Source organism: Ursus maritimus, unplaced genomic scaffold, assembly GCF_017311325.1.
Source record: "Ursus maritimus isolate PB19 unplaced genomic scaffold, ASM1731132v1 scaffold_28, whole genome shotgun sequence".
NCBI lineage: Eukaryota > Metazoa > Chordata > Mammalia > Carnivora > Ursidae > Ursus > Ursus maritimus.
The window spans coordinates 19,527,275-19,548,526 of NW_024425341.1; the positions used below are offsets into that span (position 1 = coordinate 19,527,275).

At 45.0% G+C, this 21,252-nt stretch overlaps 1 pseudogene; it reads right to left on the minus strand.

Moving 5' to 3' along the window:
* Window positions 1-1,255: 1,255 nt before the first annotated feature.
* LOC103681324 lies at window positions 1,256-3,925 on the minus strand (annotated as a pseudogene).
* Window positions 3,926-21,252: the final 17,327 nt, after the last annotated feature.

Sequence of the window (21,252 nt, forward strand, 5' to 3'; positions counted from 1 at the left end):
GAACATATCTTCCACAAACTTCATGAATGTTTCACTCTGCTTCGTCATGTGAGTCACTGGTGGAAATCTAATACAACGAGAGAATAAATGAAATAAAGCTTCCTAAAATAGTTCCCTCATGTCGCTCCCCCATGAAAAGCCTACATTCTATCTTTCCCCGAACTCTTCTTCATATGTTTGGTCCCCACTGGGCAAAGGCCCAGTGGTCAAGGAGAGAAGCCTGCATTCAGGAGCTGCTGGCTGCTGAGAAAGGCGGGGAAGGGAGTAAGATGTGAAATTATGGCAGTAAGCACATAAGGCTTTTACAAAGGGGCTTGCGTCAAAACTGAAGTGTAGGTACCAGGACAAGGTCAAGGTGAGGCTGTGTGGGAGGCGGCTGTTCTGAGGCTAGAGGATTCTACAGAGACATCTTGGCGGACTCATGAACATAGGGATAGTAGCCGCTGCCATGGGATCTCACTGGAAGGCTTGGTAAAAGAGAAAAATAAAGATTCAGAAACAGAACCCTAAACACCTCCGACTTTTATAGGACGGACGGAGTATAAGAAGCCCACAACAGAAAACTGAGTGGGAGAGGATGAGGGCATAACTGTATTGAACATTCATCCATTCATTTCCTCAACAAAAACATACAGTGCACTATTTCAGGACCTGGGAATTCAGCAAGGATAAGAGAAACATACTTTTTTCCCTCAAGTTTGAATTTTGAGGAGAGACGAACGTTCAACATATAATTGCCCATTGACTGAATTACTCTTTGGAAAAGTATCATAAGGTGGCATAGAGCTTGCATGAGAGAACATGGCAGGACAACTGCACCCATTCCAGGGGATTCGGGAAGGTTCTTCCTGAATAAGTGAAGTTTGATCTGACTTCTGAAGGCTGAGCCAGCATTAGCTAGGTAAAGGGATGGCAAGGTCACCTCAGGCAGACAAAACTGTGTGTGGACAGGACAAGAGAATCAAGCATTCAAAGGATGGAAGGACTGATGGGGTTGAGAGGCAGAGGTCTTGCAGGACAGAGCCTTGAGAAGAAGCCGGGTGACTTAGGTAAAGCACACAGCCTAGGAGATTGTTCTCTTTATCCTACAGGAAGTGGGATATCTTTTTTTTTTTTTTTCAGTGCTACAGTAACTTTTTTTTTTTTTAAAGATTTTATTTATTTGCGAGAGAGAGAACACAAGAGAGAACGAGCATGAGGGGGGAGGCAGAGGGAGAGGCAGCAGCAGACTCCTCACTGAGCAGGGAGCCCGACGTGCAGCACGATCCCAGGACCCTGGGACCATGACCTGAGCAGACCCTTAACCGACTGAGCCACCCAGACACCCCTACAGTACCTTTATTTAACAGAGGAACCAGGCTGCAATAGTCTGCATGACTGGAGCAGATGGAGATCATCTTTCCAAAGGGTGAAGCCTGAGCCCAGCTGGCAGCACACGGAGGTTAAAACCGAAGCCCAGATATCCTCTTTCCCGGCCGTGCCCAGCGCTGCCCGCTCACGATGCGAGATGAGAGATCGCACAACCACACTCAATGAAGGAAGAGGTCCAACTGGGCAGAGGCGACATCCCGACAGGAGACAAACGCTCCTCGAAGAGGATGCGGAACCAAACGTGCAGTCTACCCTCCGCTATTCTCCGAAGAGCAAGGCCAGTGGAGGGGAGGAGCGGGAGATCATGTTCTCCATTCTTCAAATAAGTAAATCCTACAGGATGGGGTTGGCGGTCCATCAAGCAGGAGACTAGGATGAAAATCTAGACTAGCTAGCGATCTCTGTGCCTAAAGAAAAGAAGAGCAATGGTAAGGGAGAAGAGAGGAGTGTTAAAATGCCTGCAAGTATTAAAAAGAAGAGCCCCCTCTCTTTTTTTTCTTAAATAAGACAGGAAACGGCATCTTGTCTTTTCCTCGCGGCAGCTGCAGCACACCCGCTGGTTTTCAGGCAGCACGATCTCTGTAACAGGGGTTGTCGATAAGCTCGCTCGCTCGCTCGATTGCGGGGGGACAAACACGAGGCTGCCTGCGAATGTGAGAACTCGCTCTTCCCACAGTGCCTCTTACAGGTGCTGATCTCGTGCTGGATCTACAGAGGGGCCCCCAGCACCTTTAGGTGCTGCAGTTAAAGCTTCTGGAATATCGCAGTGGCACAATCGACTGGTTTTGGGGGGCTGTGTCTTCCTTCTACATGTAAAAACTCGTTTGGACCAGCTAGAGTTAAAGTATGAGCAGTAGTTTGGGTTTTGAGCCACAGAGTTTCAGACACCAGCCACAGATCCTCTGCCCGATTCCACTACACGTTCTTTTCTGAGAAACACATTCAGTGGTTGAGTGTTAAGTACTGTGGTTGAAAGACATGACCTGCTCGCCACCACCTGCCTCCTTCCTCCATGTGACTCGCACAGCAGCGGGGTCTGCAGGCAGGAAGGTTGTGTCTGTTCCCTCTCACCCAGGAAATTACTGGGGGACCTGGTGAATGGCACGGACAAGGTGGCCCACGTTGCCCGAGGTGACCCCTGCCGCAGAGATGCAGCCGTCCTTTGTCATGCAGATAAAGAACTCCTTGGTCGTCCGCTCCACCTGCTCAGGCTTCAGTCCTGTGAAACAAAACACGCCATCTGGTCGGTCAAGGGCTGCCAGCTGTGGGAGGAGCCCTCCTTCTCCGGGCTGGAGACCAGCTGAGTGCGCATGCTCGTGGTGCAGCCGGCCGCGCCTTGTACTTCCTGCCGCCATTGATTTGCAGGCCAGGGCCGGTCAGGATGGTTGAGGCAATCCATGCCCCGTTGATTAGAGGGTTGGAATACGCGGGATGGATTAAGAGTTTCCACTGTGACTCCGCCCTGTCGGCTTCAGCATCTCTACAGGCCACAGTGAAGGCTCCCACAGGCCCACCCATGTTCTTGGCCCAGGATTGGCAGAGACCAACATCAATGCCCTGGTCGATGAGATGGCGTACAGCCCACCATCCTTGTTACCATCACCACTGGGAAAGCCTTGGTCTACTATGTCAAAGAATGCAAAGAGATAGTTTTTCTTCACCACTGTCGCTATTTTCTTCCACTGCTCAGGGACAGGGTCCACTCCCGTGGGACTGTGGGCACAGGCATGCAGGAGAAGAACACTTTGCTGTGGCATTTTCAAAATGTCCTCTATAGCACCTGTGAGGTCAAAGCCGCATGTCTTGGGGTCATAGTATTGTTTTTTTTTTTTTTAAGATTTTATTTATTCGACAGAGATAGAGACAGCCAGTGAGAGAGGGAACACAAGCAGGGGGAGTGGGAGAGGAAGAAGCAGGCTCATAGCGGAAGAGCCTGATGTGGGGCTTGATCCCATAACGCCGGGATCACGCCCTGAGCCGAAGGCAGACGCTTAACCGCTGTGCCACCCAGGCACCCCTGGGGTCATAGTATTGTTAACCGTGGAGCTGCATGCCCGCGTCCCTGAAGATGGGTGTGTGATTTCTGCAGGATGGTTTGGACAGAAAAATATCTCGACTGAACTTTAAAATTCGTTGCAGAAAATTGGCTCCAATCCTCAAGGCCCCGGTTCCAGAAAGGTCTGCAGGGTGACATACCGGCTGCTTTCAACACTTGGGTGTTCTCACCCAGGGCTACTTCTGCAGATGCCTTAACAAAATTCAGCACGTCCTGCAACAGGCAGGTATTCTTTGTCCAAATTTTTTGCAGCAGTCTGGACACGAGTTGCCCATAAAGCTTTCCATTATCATCCCAGCAGGCACCAACCCCCGGATGCCTCTTTTTGCTGTTGGTGTCTCTCTTAAAGGCTTCTGAGACTCCCAGGATGGGATCTAGAGGCCCCATCTCCACATGGGTCCACCAGGATCTGGCTCCAGCAGAAGCCACAGCAGCAAGGTCTGGGTGGAAGGTGGTGGCGACCCTGGGCAGGATTCGACCAGGATGCGGCAGGGCCATGGCAGCGGGAGGGGGTGGGGGGTAAGGGGAGGGAAAGCAGTGGAGAGCTACATGGCAGGGCAGAGGGCCACAAGTGGGACGTCTTTAAGCAGGAGAATAACGTGATCATATTCTGACTTTAAAAGGTTAGTGTGATTGTGGTGTTTCTTTCCCATAGAAGTGTGTGTTCTACCTCTTCCCGAACATCTCAGGACACCTACCATACACTATGAGTACGTGCGGAATAGACACCTGACGGTGATGAAGGAGCAGAGAAACGAGCTGGGCAGACAATGTTCCTCCACGTCCTCTGGGTTCCTAACAGCCTTAAAGTTCCCTAAGCACTTCTCTTTCTTCTTCAGCCAATATTGGTTGAAGGGAATCCCATCTGTAGAAATATTCTTCGTCATCTGCACTTTGTTAAAATAAACTCGTTTCTTTCTGTTTATGTGCTGCCTAGAAATCAAGTAGAGTCAACGATCAGTTTCCCTCCTCTGTGGAACAATTACTGACTGAGCACCTGCTAGGTTCCAGGCATTGCACTTGGCTTTAGGAGGAGTCCAAATCACCACACCAACAACAAGGTCACTTCAATAACAAGGGATGATCATATTTTATCAAAAGTTCATACGTAGTAGTTATTCGGGGGGTACTCTTAAAGTATTTTCCAGTAAGAAATAAAGTACAAATGACAGTTCAGTTTTCAAACCAGTCCAGAAAATCTTATGTAACTTTATGGTAGTAACTAAAGAATGAGCTCAAGTCCCTTCTCTCTCTCTCTCTCTCTCTCTCTCTGTGTTTGTCTGTCTGTCTTGATGGTAAAGAGGTTGCACAATGTTTCTTTTCTACATATGAATTTCTAGCTAAAATTCTGAAACAGATGAGGTTTACCTCTGGTTTCCTTCCATTTCCTTTCTACACTCTGTCATAGTGGTGTCTTCCCTGTAGACCCCCGCGCCTCCCGCCTTCTCCTGCAGCCCGGCCTTGAACTAGCCCCCTGCCCATGTGCAGCTCCGCACTCAGGACAGCCCATCCCCCAGAGGTGTCCTGTCTGTTTGGACAGACGCACTTGTATCACCTGGCGTGAAAACCAAATACATGGCTGGGTGGAGGTGGGCTTAGAGAAAAGGAAGTGCAGAGGACTAAGGGATTTACAGTCTACAGGGAAGACAGACATCAAACAATTACCTAATTATAATTGGGATAAGGATAAGACGTTTAGGGTGCTATGAAAGCATATAATACAACCAAGGCTGGGATTAGGAAATGCTCACTGAGAAAATCGCATTTAAGGTGACCCATGAAGCATGAATAGGAGTCTTTGTATAACATAGAGAAGTCCTATTCTTCCATGTGAGCTCCTCTTTTGTTCTCATCTAAATCCCTGGTTCTTCCATAAATGTCCTGGGCTCCAAAAGCACCATCGTTACCAGATCAACCCCAGGACAAGTACACTGACAAGGCGTCAGCTGCCCTGGACTGGGAGCCCCCAGGGGAATCATGTCCACCATCTACACCCTTCTGACCAAGAGTCAGATTAATTGTGTCACCCAGGGAGTCTAAACTGCGTGTGTTAAGAAAACAGGCTTCGGAGTCGAGCCACAATGGCTTCAAATCCTGAGCCTACCTAAGGAGCCAGACAACTTTGGAAGCATTACTTAACCTCTTCAAGCTCCAATTTCCACCTCGATAGAAAACATGGCTGCCTTTTATTTTTGTATCGATAGGATGATTTGACTTCAATAAGCAGAAATCCCTGCTTAAACCGGCTTATACAATAAGGAGATGTATCGTCGTCACAGGAGTGGTGGTAGATCAGAACCCTGGTTACACTTCTCTGAGATTCTCTCAGTCCACCCCTCTCCTTGTGTGAGCTTCAACCTTGGGCAAGTAGCAAGAGTCCAGGAATGAGATTAAAGGTCATCATGGACTAAAGAAGAGAAGTTTCCTTCCATGGCTCTCTCTTAGGAGTAAGGTTACATTCCCAGAACCTCTGACACCTTCTCCATCAAGCTCTGTTGGCCAAAATTTGGTTATATGCTTCTTCCTGAGACAGAAACGGTCGAAAGGAATGGAAGGATCCTCAGACAAACCAGAGCCAGCCTCATGCTGAGCACGAATCTTACAGACCCAACGCTTCAGAAACCAGTAGTCCACTTGGGCCCTTCAAGCTTTCTGTCTCCAGCTTCCTTCTGCAAACATAACCAGCATGCCCCACAGATCCCTGCTCTGCCCAGCCCACCCTCAACAACAACTCACCCTGAACACTGGATCCCAACAAGAGCTCTGGACAATGGGGACCCCCTTCCATCTTGGAAAAGCCAGCCTCAGACTTTTTCAAAGCCTTCTACTAGGCAAATCTAGAGCAACCCTACAGGAGAAAGCCTGCTGGTGGTGGTGGGGTTGGTGTTCGTTCCGAACTATTTTAGTTCTTCAAAATGCAGTCAGCATGACCTCAGGTAGCTGCCTCCTGATACTCTCCCTCGGCACTTCGCCTCTTCTAGTTTGTTTTTCTAACCCATTTGGCACCTTACCTTAGTTTCTACTTGTTATCCGGCCCCTGGGATTGCTGACCCAGTGTAGAAAGTTTGTTTTGGCTCTGACCTTGCATTCCTCTGGGGACGTGACTTTCAGTATTTACCTGTCTCTACATGGTACCGCAACTGCCAGCAACAGGTGCCTCATTCTTCGGCCCCATCCCGACCCACAGACCGAGGCCAGTCCCGCCTGCCCCAGGAAGGCGATGACAGGAGGGAATTCTGTGCCGGAGACTCATCTCTCCCTCCCCTCCACCCCGTGAACACTGCTTCTTCAGGGCTCTGCACATGTAGGAGGAAAGCAATCTGGCTGAATCGATTGCATCTTGTGTGTGAATTATTAATACCTGTTGCACCCTTAAGCTTGTATTTTAAGCCTATTTCTGGGTTTTATTTTTGAATTTTTATTATTTATTTATTTATTTTAGGGAGGGGGCAGAGGGAGAGAGAGAATCTTTTTTTTTTTTTTTTTTAAGATTTTATTTATTTATGTGACCGAGATAGAGACAGCCAGCGAGAGAGGGAACACAAGCAGGGGGAGTGGGAGAGGAAGAAGCAGGCTCATAGCGGAGGAGCCTGATGTGGGGCTCAATCCCATAATGCCGGTATCACGCCCTGAGCCAAAGGCAGACGCTTAACCGCTGTGCCACTCAGGCGCCCCAAGGGCGAGAGAGAATCTTAAGCAGGTTCCACACCCAGTGAGAACCCGCCACGAGGCTCGATCTCAGGACCCTGAGATCACGACCTGAGTCAAAACCAAGAGTTGGACGCTTCACCGACTGAGACACCCAGGTGCCCCTATTTCTGGTTTTTAGAAGTAAGCAAAGGTAACAACATAAAGCAAAGTGTTCAGTGTTGGGGGTAGAAGATGTTTCAGGCCGGTAGAAGTCACTCCTTCCTGGGAGGTGAAGCCTCCCCAGGTTTACCCTCAGCTGCCTCTATTTTTACATTGCTTACTCTACTTCTGAAATCACGGAGCCCATAAATGTTTCCGTTTTTCGAATGACTTCTATGGTCGTCACAGTGGGTACACAGATAAGGGAAAATACGCTCCGTTTTCTGTGTGTGCCTTGGACTATGGAGTTATGTGCTTCCCATTCTAGCTCTGATTATTACCTCTGTGTTTTTCTGTCTCACTTAATAGAAGAGCTCCGCAGAATGAAAGGCAAGAAGGGGAATAAATTAGACTTATCTTAAGAAAGGAATGTTAGGTTTTAAAGTGTAAAATAAGTACTTAATTGTGTCTTGAATTTTAGTACAGTACCCCCCCCNNCCGCTTGTCTGTGGAGGATACATTCCAAGACCCCATTGGATGTCTGCAACGAAGGCTGGTACCAAGCCCTATATATACTATACTTTTTTCCTATACACATGTACCTGTAATTAAGTTTAATTTATCAGTTAGGCACAGTAAGAGATTCACAACAGCAAGCAATAAAAAAACCCAATTGTACAATATTTACAATATACGATTATTACAATATATTAAAAATTATGTGAATGTGGTCTCTCTCAAATATCTTATTATACTGGACTCACCCTTCTTCTCGTGATGATGTGAGATGATAAAATGCCTACATGATGAACAGAAGTGAGGTGAGTGACGCAGGCGTTGTGATGTAGCCTTATGCGACCTTGACCTTCTGAGGATACATCAGAAGGAGGAGCGTCTGCTTCCTGACCTTGGTTGACCAACTATGACTGAAACCACGGAAAGTGGCCTTTAACCCCAATCCCTGGCGCTTGGAATTTCCTGGGTACTGGGAGTGCCTTGGTTCAAATGAGGAGACCCTGGGTGGCCCTGGACAGCTTCAGGATGGGGGCTGGTCACCAGAAAGATCACACCGTGATCAGAAGCTTGGACGTTTCGGGGCGCCTGGGTGGCACAGCGGTTGGGCGTCTGCCTTCAGCTCAGGGTGTGATCCCAGCGTTATGGGATCGAGCCCCACATCAGGCTCTTCCGCTATGAGCCTGCTTCTTCCTCTCCCACTCCCCCTGCTTGTGTTCCCTCTCTCACTGGCTGTCTCTATCTCTGTCAAATAAATAAATAAAATCTTTAAAAAAAAAAAAAAAGGAGCTTGGACGTTTCATCTCCATGCCGCATTCTCAAGCGAGGGAAGAGGGGCCAGAAACCAAGTGAATAATTAATCATATCTATGTGATGAAGCATCCATAAAAGTCTCTAAAGTGTTCCAGAGCTCCTGGGTTGGTAAACGCATTCATGTGCTGGGAGGGTGGCACGTCCTAACTCCACGGGGACAGAAACTCCTGTGCTTGGGACCCTTTTGGACCATCCTCTGTATCTCTTCATTTGCGTCCTTTAGGATATTCTTTATTATATCACAAACTGGTAAATGTCAGTGTTTCCCTGAGCTCTGTGGGACATAACAGCATATTGTTGAACCTGAGGAGGGTCACTGGAACCCCCAATTTGTTGTGGCCGAATCAGAAAGAAGTGTGAATGACCCGGGGACCACTGCCTACAGTCAGCATCTGGAGTGGGGCTGCCTTGTGAAACTGAGCCCTTAACCCGCGGGGTCTTCTGCTCACCCCAGATAGACAGGCTCAGAGCTGAGCTCAATTGTAGGACACCCAGCTCGTGTCAGAGGATTGGTCAATGTGAGAACACCCCCCCCCACATCCGCTGTCAGAAGTGGGGTGAGTGCAGAGCAGAGGAATAGAGTTTTCCTTTCATTTAGTAACGGGTGGTTATCAGGGTCATTACCAGATGCTGTCTGGTTGTACACACGGACCACATGTCGCTCCCTGAGTCAGAGATGCATATGAAATTGTGTGTGATTTGGGGGACTCTAAAAATGGAAAAAATATCTGTAATTAACCATTTACCCGCACTTCTCACCAAACCTGTCCTTGAACAGCAGAACAGGAGCCTCTGAAATGATCCACACAGATCCTTCTTTCGACAACTGCCGAGTCTGGGTCAGCAGGAGTGACTCCAGATGTTGTTATAAAGCTGACTCATGAGAGGTTTGAATAAACTGACACAACTTCTCACAATACATCAGATCTGTGTAACTCTCATAACATAAATGGATAGGACAATACGAGGGCAGCACAGGAAACAGACTTGCTTTGGGGTCTGATTTCGTGTCCAAATGCAAGGACACAGGGACATGACTAAAGTCGAGAAAATCTCCATGAGCCAACGAACCATTTTCCAGGAGCTGCTGAGGACCAGCGACAGCGAGTTACACAGGAGGACGGACGTGTCCGCCACTCTCAAGTCCACACCGAGGCCAGTATGCAAGTTTGTTTCAATCGGATGGGCTTCGAGTTTGAGAATAAGCACATTGTTGCTTAGGATGTTTATCTTCCTTCCTAAAGTGATACTAATTTTGTTATCGCAAAAAAACAAAAATGGATGATTTCTGGAACATTTATCTGTTTACCGCGGCAAAGCCAGGAAATAGGTCTATTGACATTCAAAATAAGAAACATATTTGCAGCTAGGGGGAGAAAAACAATAGGAAAAAATAGTTTCCAGAATTGAATACCTTTCAAGCGTTTATAGATACTTTGTTTAATTTGAAACACTGACAACAGTTAAGTCAAATGGCATTGTACTTTTTATTTTCTGTTCGAGAAGCACAGACTGAAAGGAGCCAAAAGACTGAGAAATTTAAAGCTACTATAAAATGGCCCTCATTTTTCTTAATTAAAGAGTGTGCTGTTCTGACTCAGAAACGGGCCTGAATCAGTGAATGTTTCATAAGAAATGTCATTTATGGCCACCCTTGACAGGGATAAGAGAATTAAATTAAAAGCCTTAAAGAATTTTAAAAAATTAATAAAGACTAATCACTTGGCGTTCATTCATTATTTGTTTATAAAGACTACCACAAGGGTCGTTTCCATTTTTTTTTTTTTAAATGCATTTGCTTTAGCATTTAATAAACACACCCCTTCTTTGCTTATCCCTGGCAATGCAGTCTGTCTGGAATGACACGAAATTCCAGATTAACGGAGTCCAAATTAATGAACTCTGTTGGCCTTGCCTGTATCAGGTCAGAGGTAATCAACTGCTGATTTGGGGGGGGGGGGTGGATTTTTTGTAACATTCCCAGAAAAAGAATTCGTAGCTGCCTGACAAAATGACGGCACATTTCTCCTGTGGCCGCCAGAGGTCTACTCACCACTACAAATACTCCAGGCCCTGCGGCTGATGCTGTGAGCCAAGACAAGCCGTGCGGGCAAACCCACCGGGAAGAAACACAGGCTCTCCGGCCATCCCCCAGACCTACTGAATCAGAGGCTACATTGTAACATCGCTGGGCATCGCTGGTGCAGGAAAGTTTGAGAAGCACCATTCTAGGTTACAGAAAGAAAACACTTCATGTTCTATAACTGATCAGAAGTAGCAGAATTGAAAACTCAGAGGATCTTGCCACCTAGTTCCAAGCTGGATCTCCTGTCACCAGATCAGCTGGTGACCACTCTCTTAAGGGCTCTCTTCTTAAAACCACTTAGCCCGAAGGAGCGCCTGGGGGGCTCAGTCGGTTGAGTACCCTACTCTTGATTTCGGCTCAGGTCATGATCACAGGGTTCTGGGATGGAGCCCTGAGTAGGGCTTCGTGCTGCGGGGCCTCTGCTTGAGGATTCCCTCTCTCTCCCTCTGCCCTTCCAACTGCTCACACACTCTCCTTCTCTAAAATAAATAAATCTTCAAAAAAAACAAAAAACAAAAAACAAAAAACAATTGTCCTAAAGTGTTTCTTTTATGCAAACTCTATTCCCAAAAATTATCATAGTCATGAACGTTTCTTGTTTAAGCTCTGATTTATAGATATTTGGAGCTGAAAGGGCTCTTAGATTTTCTCATTGTACAGAAGAAAGCCCTGGGCAGAGGATTTTCAGAATATGGCAGTCTCAATGAGATTCCCCTTCCCTCCATTTCCAAATCCACAAGATTTGCCTCTCAAGAGCGAGGATCTACTATGGGTGTAAATGAGGCCCTGGACTCTCAGTGGGGACTCCCCGTCCCTGAAACTTCCCTTGCTAAGGAAGTAGTGCTGAGCTGGGTGAGCTCGGAGAAAGGCACTGGGCTAATCAATCAAGATGTAGACCCCAGGGGTAGGGTGTCCACCCTATTCTACTTGAGAGTGTCCAGATTCCCCAGGGACATAAAAGTTTGGGCAAGTCTTCCCTGCCATGGGTGCTGGGAGAGCCTAGGGTGACCTGAGAACAGGGCTGCTTCCTAGGTGCCTCAGAGAGGACTGTCTGCCTCTGTACTAGGCTCACGGGGACGAGACCCCTTGGCCTGAGAGTTTCCTGATTTTTCGAGTAGCTCTAAAAAAATAGGCCTGAACTTCAGTTGGCCAATGGAGGGGAAAAAAAAAAAAAAGAATCAGGGACCTAAAGATGTCCAGAAGCCAAAGAGGACAAATAGATTCAACAATCACATTGCACACCCAATGGAAGAGGCCTGCTGGATCAGACAGATGGGTCCCTAAGTTAAAAAAATTGAAAGAAGCACTTAGGAACAAAACTACTGAATAACAAACGAAAACCTCACCGATTCGGTGCATGAATGCAGAGGGTTGATGGTGATGGATGAGATCTGTGTTAGTGGCCTGCAAGACTGGGCACCATCCACAAGTCACAGAGTAAAACATGCCACGAGCTGGAAACCACAAGGTGACAGGGTGAGAATTTGGGAAATGGATGCAGGATACCAACCATTTGAATAATAGACATTCTAAAAGAAGAAAGAACATGCGAGGTAGAAGAAATAATTTTAAATCACTTAGGAAATTTTCCTAAGCCAAAGAAAGACAAGTTTGCAGAGTAAAAAACACTCAGAGTTTTTGGTTCGACTGATGAAATGAACACATGCTTAGTCATATCTGGGAAAAACAAGTTTCTAGGCTTTTCCTTTTTTGACTGTCGCTGGACTTCTTATCTGCAACACTGGAAGCTAGAGGAGATGGAAAGAACCCCCAGATTCCTATACTAGGCTTTTGCAGTTGTTTACCTGTTAAGGTGAGCGGAAGATATTCAAGGACATGCACTAATTCAGAGAATAAATCATAGAACGCCCCATCTGAGGTAAATACTCGAGAAAAAGCCCTTTCCAGACACCAATGAACTGGACAGAGACTTCAATACAAGGAAAGGGAAAGTAGGAAAGAATCAGAGATAAATAATGCATTGGTTTTTAGAAATACATCATTAAATATTAATGGTTAAGAATATAATGTGTAACATAAATCTTGCACACGGACCCTGAAGACAAACAAGCACACAGACAGTTGTTAAGTAAAACCCTATGTCCAACTATTTCAGCAAAGCCTCAGAATTAAGAGTGCAAGAGGAAGTAAAAACATTCCAGGGTTTAATTAGGGGGCTAGAGATGCCTGGAAGGAGGAGCAAAAGGGAAAATGAAAGAATTCTGAAGATTTCGTTCCATTAGGTTATGAGCAAAACATGATGAAATCAGAAAGAGGAAATCAGTAGGGAAAGAGTGGGTCTCGGTGGGAGAAACAGCTTTGAAATAATAGGGCAACAGAGGCACTCGGTTGGCTTTCTAGTGACCGGAAAAGCCAGGTCATTAGTTGAATGGCACATGATGGTAAAACTTCTAAATTAACAAGATGAAAATGGAATGCATAGCCCTATGATGAGACCAATAAAAGTAAGAAACGAAAACAAGGAACAACAATGTTAAGCGAAAACTGTAAAGTATCAGAAAAGGAATAGGGTTTCCTTTCCTCTGCATTATTTGCCTTTTTGTCTGGCACTTGTCTTCCTTCTTAAACTAGATGCGAGCTCATATATTTCCTTCTTCTTGAAAATGTAAGCATTTAGGGCTTTTTTTCCCTTTTCCTAAGTATGGCTTTAACTGCAATGATATGTAGCATTTACCTTTCTTTGTAATTCTATTTTCTAAAAAGTTGAGACTACTTTTGACCCGCTGATTATTTATTCTTATTTCTCCAAACCAGGTTCTTTGAGGGATGCAGTGAGGCATGACCTTTTTGGTATTGGTGTCTGATTTAATAGTGCTGTGGTCAGAGATTGTCATCTCTATGAAGCAGATTCTGTTTTATTTTTTTAAGATTTACTTATTTTAGAGAGGGAGAAAGAGAGAGTGACACAAACAGGAGGGGCAGAGGGAGAGGGAGAGAGAATCTCAAGCTGACTCTGCATGGAGCACAGAGCCTGAGATGGGGCTCGATCTCACCACCCTGAGATCACGACTTGAGCTGAAAATAAGAGTCGGACGCTTAACCGTCTGCGCCACCCAGACGCCCCTCTATATGAAGTAGACTTTAAAAATTGTTTGTTGATAGTGGCTTTATGGCCCCAAATATGATTTTTTAAAAAAAGATTTTATTTATTTGACAGAGAGAGAGACAGCCAGCGAGAGAGGGAACACAAGGAGGGGGAGTGAGAGAGGAAGAAGCAGGCTCCCAGTGGAGCAGGGAGTCTGATGTGGGGCTCAATCCCAGGACCCTGGGATCACGCCCTGGGCCGAAGGCAGAGGCTTAACGACTGAGCCACCCAGGCGCCCCCCCAAATATGATTTTTAGATATAATGACCGTTTGATCAAGCTTGCTTTTTCTTGCCTGCTTAATCCATCAATTGCTACAGAGGTAGTTTTGGAATCTCCCACTGTCATGGTACGTAAATTTCATATGTACATTTCCTCTTGTAATTCTTCCAAATTTTGCTTTATATATTCTGAGGCTATTTTATTGAATCTATACAAATTTAGAATTGCTGTAATTTCCTAGTGAGTTGAAACTTTTATCAAATGTAGTGATCTTCACTGTCATCAATGCTTTTGCTTTAAGGTTTCTTTCATCTAAGATTAAAATGGCCATCCTACTTTTGTCTTTGTAGAATTTGCCTCATAATTCCTTCCCCTATCTTTTTTTATTCAACCTTACTGTGCTCTGAAGTTTCTTATAAACAGAATGTAGCTGTATTTTTCTTTAAAAAAAAAAAGATAATGTATTTGAGAGAGAGGGAGTGTGCAAGCAGGGAAGAGCAAAGAGAGAGACAAAATCTCAAGAAGATTCCCCGCTAAGCATGGAGGTTGACATAAGGTTTGATCTCATGACCCTGAGATCATGACCTGAGCTGAAATCAATAGCCAGATGCTTAACCGACTGAGCCACCCAGGAGCCCCTGTAGCTGGATTTCTGAAAAAATCTGGTCTATTTTTATCTTTGGACTGGAGATATTCGTCCACTTATAATTACTGTGCTTATTATTTCATACTTTCTAATTGTTGTCCCCCCTCCCATCCTGACCCATCTAGGTTTATCTTCCTTTAATGCTTTTCTTAACCTCCTTTGGATTACGTTTTTGTTCCATACCTTAATATTGTCTTTCTAGTATTTTCTAAGTAATACTTTGCTTCTATTTTTTAGTAGTGACCCAGAAAATATAACATGGATATTTAATTTAGCAAAATGTAAAATTAACCAATGGCTTTACCCTCCTCCAAAAGCATTAAGAGTCTTAATTAGTTTTTTAAAAAATTTACCTCCCTTCTGGACTTCTTTGCTATTTTTGCACAGAAATTTAGATCTATCTAAATTTTTGTAGCCTTATACATTAGGCATTATTATTATTATTATCAGTCAATGTTAATTTTCTTTGTTGACTTTTTTGCATCTCAGACTTTTTCTGGGCTCATTTTCCTTCTCTCACAAGGAATTTACTTTCGAAAGGGTCTGCTGATCATGACTTTTCCATTTCTGCTTATCTAAACGTCTTTTTTTGACCTTTATTATTATTTTTTAAAGATTTTATTTATTTAAGAAAGAGAAAGCACACACAAGCAGGGTGGAAGGGCAGAGGGAGAGGGACAAGCAGACTCCCCACTGAGCAGGGAGCCCAATGAGGGGCTCAATCCCAGGATCCTGGGATCATGACCTGAGTCAAAGGCAGACGCTTAACCAACCGAGTCACCCAAGTGCCCTGACCCATGTTATTAAAAGAGATTTTACTGATATGCAATTCTAATTGAATAATTTTTCAGCACTTTGAAGATATTATCCAATGTCTTCCTGACTCTCCTCGTCCTTGCTGTCGATTAAATTGTCATTCTGTTATAGATTTGGTAACCAGGCACCAAATCTGCCTATTGCAGAACCAGATTCACCTGTTGATTTGGTCTCCTGTTTGGTTAGCATCCCCTTTCCTTCTCAAAAGTATCCTGCTTTGGATGATAAATTTTGTAGTTAGCCAATTATTGGGCAATCTATCCTTTCCCTCTGGCTACTTTTAAGATAGTCTTTCTTTATCTGTAGAGTTCTGCAATTTTGTTATATATCTTAGTGTTGGATTTCTTTCTATTTACCCTGTTTGGGATTGGTTGGGTTTCCAGACTCCTAAGACACGGTGTTTCCATCAGTCCTAGACAATTCCCAATCACTAACTTTCCAAATTCTTCTTTCTTCCTGTCTCTGGTTTCTCCTTTAGGAAGCATTAGACATATTTTAACATTGGCCAATTTTGCTCCACTGTCCACATCCCTTAATTGCCCAGATTTTCCATTTCCCTGCTTGTCTCTGCTGTCATCTGGGAAATGTCACCAGCTCTATTCCGCCCATCATCGACTACGTATACAGTCATTAAGTCTCCAATTTCCAGGTTTTCATCTTAACGTATTCATTGGTTCTTTTTCACATCAATCTGGTCGATTTTCATAATCTCTTATTACAGTGTCGTTCTTTCAATTTGCCTTTGTCTCCCTGTAAGCATACTAAACATACTTATTTTATACCCTTCGATAATTCCAATATCCATCATTTTTGCATATCTGACTCTACAGCTTCCTGTTTCTGCTGAATCTTCCTTGTAATGGCCCCCATCCTCCTTCCTCATCTGTGGGAGGGAGGTCTGGTTTTAGAGGGTGAACGTTCTTCCAGTGGTCTGGGAACACTTATTCCCTTAAGGGTCTTACCATCTCAGGACCACATTAAATGTAAACTTACGGTTTTTCAGACAGAGAGTAGAAATTCTACCCCTAAATACTTGTTAGTATGGTCTTGAGGTTAGAAATTTTCACAGAGTTTTTTCCTACCTTCCTCAAGTCACATTGCACCAAAACCAATATTTAGGTAGGTCTGCTCACTATCTTCCTCTCCAAAGCAAGTTCTCGGTTCAAATTGAGCATGCCACTCATGGAGGTACAGTTTTATGAAGAGGGTCTCATATGTGATCTCTTGCAGTGTTCAGGCTCTAGGCTTTGTCTCCTAATCCCCACATGTGGACTGTTAAATTTCAGGCTGTCACCAGGCCACCAAGATACTTCCAGAGAAACGCCAATGCCAGTACGTGCCCCATGGATTCAAGATTTGTCATTTCTGAACATTAGAGAATTTCCTTACTTCTACCAGCTACGTCACGTGGTATCTATCTAGCTATCGTCTATCTATTACCTATCTACCCATACCCATATGTTTATGCAAATATACATCTAGGATTTTTAGATAAGTTATACTTAAGTAAAGAGATTTATCTGAATATCTTGTCTGCCTTATTTCCAGAAATGGGACCAGTCTTCTGTGAGCGTGTGTGTGTGTGTGTGTGCACTTGTTGGCTTGCTCAAGAGAGTCTAACACTTCACAGGACCTTACCCTACTCCTTGAATGATTTCAGTGTCTCGAGTGAACTGCCTCACTCTCATACCCTTCCTCAACCTTCTCCTTATACCCCAAAAGCATTCTACGATAGGTTTTCGCTTTGACTGGATTTTTGTCATATCCAGTAGCAAGAATGCAGAGGCTGTTCTCCAATGGAAATATAAAATGATAATCACATGCTTCAGTGAATTTCTGGGCTACCGAATAATTTAATAATGATACTAACTAATGCTTGCCAAATACAGAAATGAAGGCACGAAAAGAAAAGGTAGGTACATGTCAGTAACCCAAAAACATAGACATCCCTATGTCTTAGAGGACACTGGGATATTGACCATTAATAACTGATTATGATAGGTATTACAATACTTTGAAATGACACCCCAGGTGTTTGAAGTATACTTTAAGTAAGGAAAAGTATCTTCCACCTAGGCGAGCCACTCTCTTGACTAGGGAAACATTTTTCAAATCCTATAGACAAACACGCAATGACAAAGCATAATATCAATAATTTCTTTAATACAGTAATTGTTTGAGTTACATGTAAGGCTTCCGTCCTTGCCCTTCATCCCTTCCTCCATTTCCTTCTTTGTTCTCCGTGTTCTAACTTTCTGTCAGAAGCTACCTCACAGTCTTCTTTTTATCAAGCTAATTGTGTCACCTACTTGTTGAAACTCTACGTGTGCGGCTCTGTCTGAATGTCAAGGCAGTATTTACTACATTCTTCCCACTTTCTTAAATCACGTGTTGTAATGTGCTTGTCCTTGGATGACTTTGCTCAGAAGAAACTGACTGATCTTTCTCTGAGTGTTACTCCGGGTCACTCTGCAGACTCACTCGTGTTGTGTCATTCCATCACATGCCTTCTGTCATTAATATGCAAATCTAGGAAATGAAGGAAAGAGGCTTCAGCAGTTAAATTGCCTCGAATCAAATTAAGAAATTATTGTGGGTACGTTTTGGTTTCTTAACTGATGGATGCGTGGCAGGATAATTCACTGAAAGATTAAAATGCATTTCTTCCTGTTTCCTTCTAGTGTTCATAGTTCTGGGCGCTGGCCCTCACTGCAGGTGCTTCTGGCAGGGCAGAAAGCGGAAGCTCGTGGAGGGCAACACCTCCACCAGCCTTTTACAAAAGTCGGAACTCACTGGATTCGATGTATTCTGTGCCCTGCAGAGGGAAGAAACTCTTTCTGTTATTTTCTTTCTTCTTTCCTTCCTGCCTTCCTTTCTTCCTTCTCTTTCTGTAGTGAGATCATAAGGTACAGATGTATTGGAGACCCGCATGCTCACTTTGGCAGCCCCTCTGGAGGAATCCGTGTGGTGTAATGAGACCCCCGTGCTTTGTGGCAGAGCAAGAAGACGCTCTGATTGAGCTGAGAGTGTGCTCCTGTCTGGGGGTCACAGGCTCGGAGAATTGTGTGATCAGCGGTAGCCAGGATGGGCTCAAAACACAGGTGGGTCCTTCTCCCTTTTGAGTACCATTCAGGCCTTCTAGACTCTTGGTGTCTTAGAGAGGGGAGAGGGACATTGGTACCCATAGAAACAGAATTTTCTGCTGATCCCCTCAGAATGGGGATCCCAAATAGAATCACTTTAAATTAGGGAGATGGTTGCATTGTGGTGTCCATGAATTGAGGTTTGCAAATGCATGTCCTCCACAAGGATCTGTCATAGAAGAACAGCACTGTCCTGGCCCCACGGCCACGAGGAAGTGGAAGGTCTTGAGACAAAGATACCCACCTTGGAGATTCTACCCACCTTTGAGAAAATGTATGTGAAAATCTGTGTAAGTATAAAGCGCGAAAAGTGATTATAATTTTAAAATAAAATATGTGTCAGGTATTGCTTGAAGGACTTGGAGTCAGAATTCCCTATGAAACAGTACTCAGAAAATTGCTTTAGAGATTTACATAACTGATTTCCAAAACGGAATTGTAACCCGAAACATCATAGTAGAGCTTTAAAACAATTTCAGGGGGACCTATATGCACTTTGAATCTCACATTTGTCAATCTCCCTGCACTCTATGAATGTTCTTCATCTGCTTGAGTTTGGTCGAGCCAATGAAATGGCCATTTTGTTGGACAAAAACTATAGACTCTCCGTGATTTCATATAGTTTTCCTATATTAGTGAGAAGACTTCTGGTTTCTGGTCAGACATGGGAAGAGCTTGCAACTCCTCACTTCTGTCTTTACAGGAGAAAAGCTGGGCAAAGTAAAGATCAACAGCTCTTCTTAGATCCGTCAGAGGATCAAGGTCCTAAGCCAACTGTTGCCCCGAATACTGGAGAGAGGGACAGGTAGGTAGGTAGAGTCACAGTTTGCTTTGAGAGTTAGAAACTCCTGCTAAGACTGGGCCCCCCAACACTTTCATGAATTTGACCTCCAGGAGCTCTGACAGGTTCTCCTGTGAAGACTGAAGAAAAATCCCCTGTGTGTCTCGCAGAGTATTTTGAAATATACCCAGAGCATTTTGTTCTCCTTAACAAAGAATGCCCGAAGGGAAACTATTTTACCAAAGCTTCACCTATCAGCCTCACCCACTCCAGCTCCCTCACTGACAGACTGAGACCCAATCACAGGATTATAAACGCCTCCCCCACCCCCACCCCTCGCCGCCACGCCAGCGGGGCTTCAGTATTGTGATTGGGGAGTACCACTAAAGGACTGCGAGCCTCAGACTCTATTTAAGAGTTTTTAGGAAAACCAGAAGACAACAAGGGCCACAAAAGCAAGGACACTTAAGGGAATTTTAGCCTCAGACACCACAGCTAGAGCAAAGAGCAAACACGGCCTAACTCCTGGCCAGATAAACATAAGGCCTTACACGAAGGCCTCTGTACCTCAGCTCTTTTTATCTCACGTAATGGGAGAGGCTCTGGTAGTCAGGAAGCACTCAAGGACTACCTTAGAGGTGACAGTGGGGACACACTGTGCACCATTTCCCCAGCATTTAGATGCCAGTTACCCACAGGCTACGTGCACCATTGCAAAAAAGTCCCAAAGAGACATCACCCAACTTGAAGGATGTCCACCAAGTTCTGGGATCACAGATTAGCAGTATGGGGAGGATTCATCTAGGGCTGGTCCAACCCTCACTTGCAGGTGAGAAAACTAAATTCTAGAAAGGACAAGCACTGCCCTATATCGTATAAATAGTGGGAGAGTTCCATCTAGAGTCGGCTTTCCTCTCTGAAGACATGTATGTGCAACCAGCAAATTGATTAAACAGGCTGGACTCTTGGGATGTTCACTTAAAGCTAAGTTTATTTTTTTGTCTCCTGCTGTTCCTGTATATTTGCTCAGTGGTGGAAGTTTCTTCCTGACCTCTGAATGAAAAAGACATTTACTTTTCATCAGCAAGTTCTCAAGTTTAGTCATTTATAGTGCCCAGGCCTCCGTAATGAACAAAATTTCAAATTTGACTCAGAGTAAAAATCTCACGCTGTCCCATCCTCCCGTGCACACACCCAAGCCCGGGCTGCTGAGGCCTGACCCCTCACAATGGGAAGGGAGGGCTGGGTCCGGTCCCCTTCTCTTTCTGCTGCAGACATTTCTGACCCCATCAGGTTGATGCAGGGAGAGCAAGAAGTGGGAAGTTTTAAGACGGTTATTTGCTCTCTGAGTGCCGAAACAGTTGAAGTCTGACTCTTTTCCCTCCTGGGAGCATTTCTGAGAGCTTTCTGAGGACCCTTCCCAGCCATCGGCAAACATTTTCTATAAAAGGCCAGGTAGTAAATTTATTAGGCTTCGTGGGTCGTACAGTCTGTCTCCGCTACTCAATTCTGCCACAGATAAGACATCAAAGAGAGGGTGTGGCTGCGTCCCAGTAAATATGTCTTTACAAAAGCAGCCAGCCAGCCTGTGGGCTATAGTTTGCCAATTCCTGGGCTCTCCCACCTGGGGCAGCTCCCATGGAGGGTTCTCTCGCCCTGGGCAAATGGCATTTATTTTGTGGTTGCTCACTCCCCTCTCAAGCCTGTGGAAAGAGGACAGCACCTCTAGCTTCTCCTCTCCTGAAGGCTGGTGCTTTTCTAGAGGCCCCCTGAACAGGTTCAAAGGCAAGACTTCATTCCTTCTCTTCAGCATGGGCTCACCAGATCAGGTCAATGGGAAATGCTCATGAATTGTTTGTCTACTCAAAAAGCTGAGTTGACCAACCCAACAATCTCCTTCACTCTGCCATC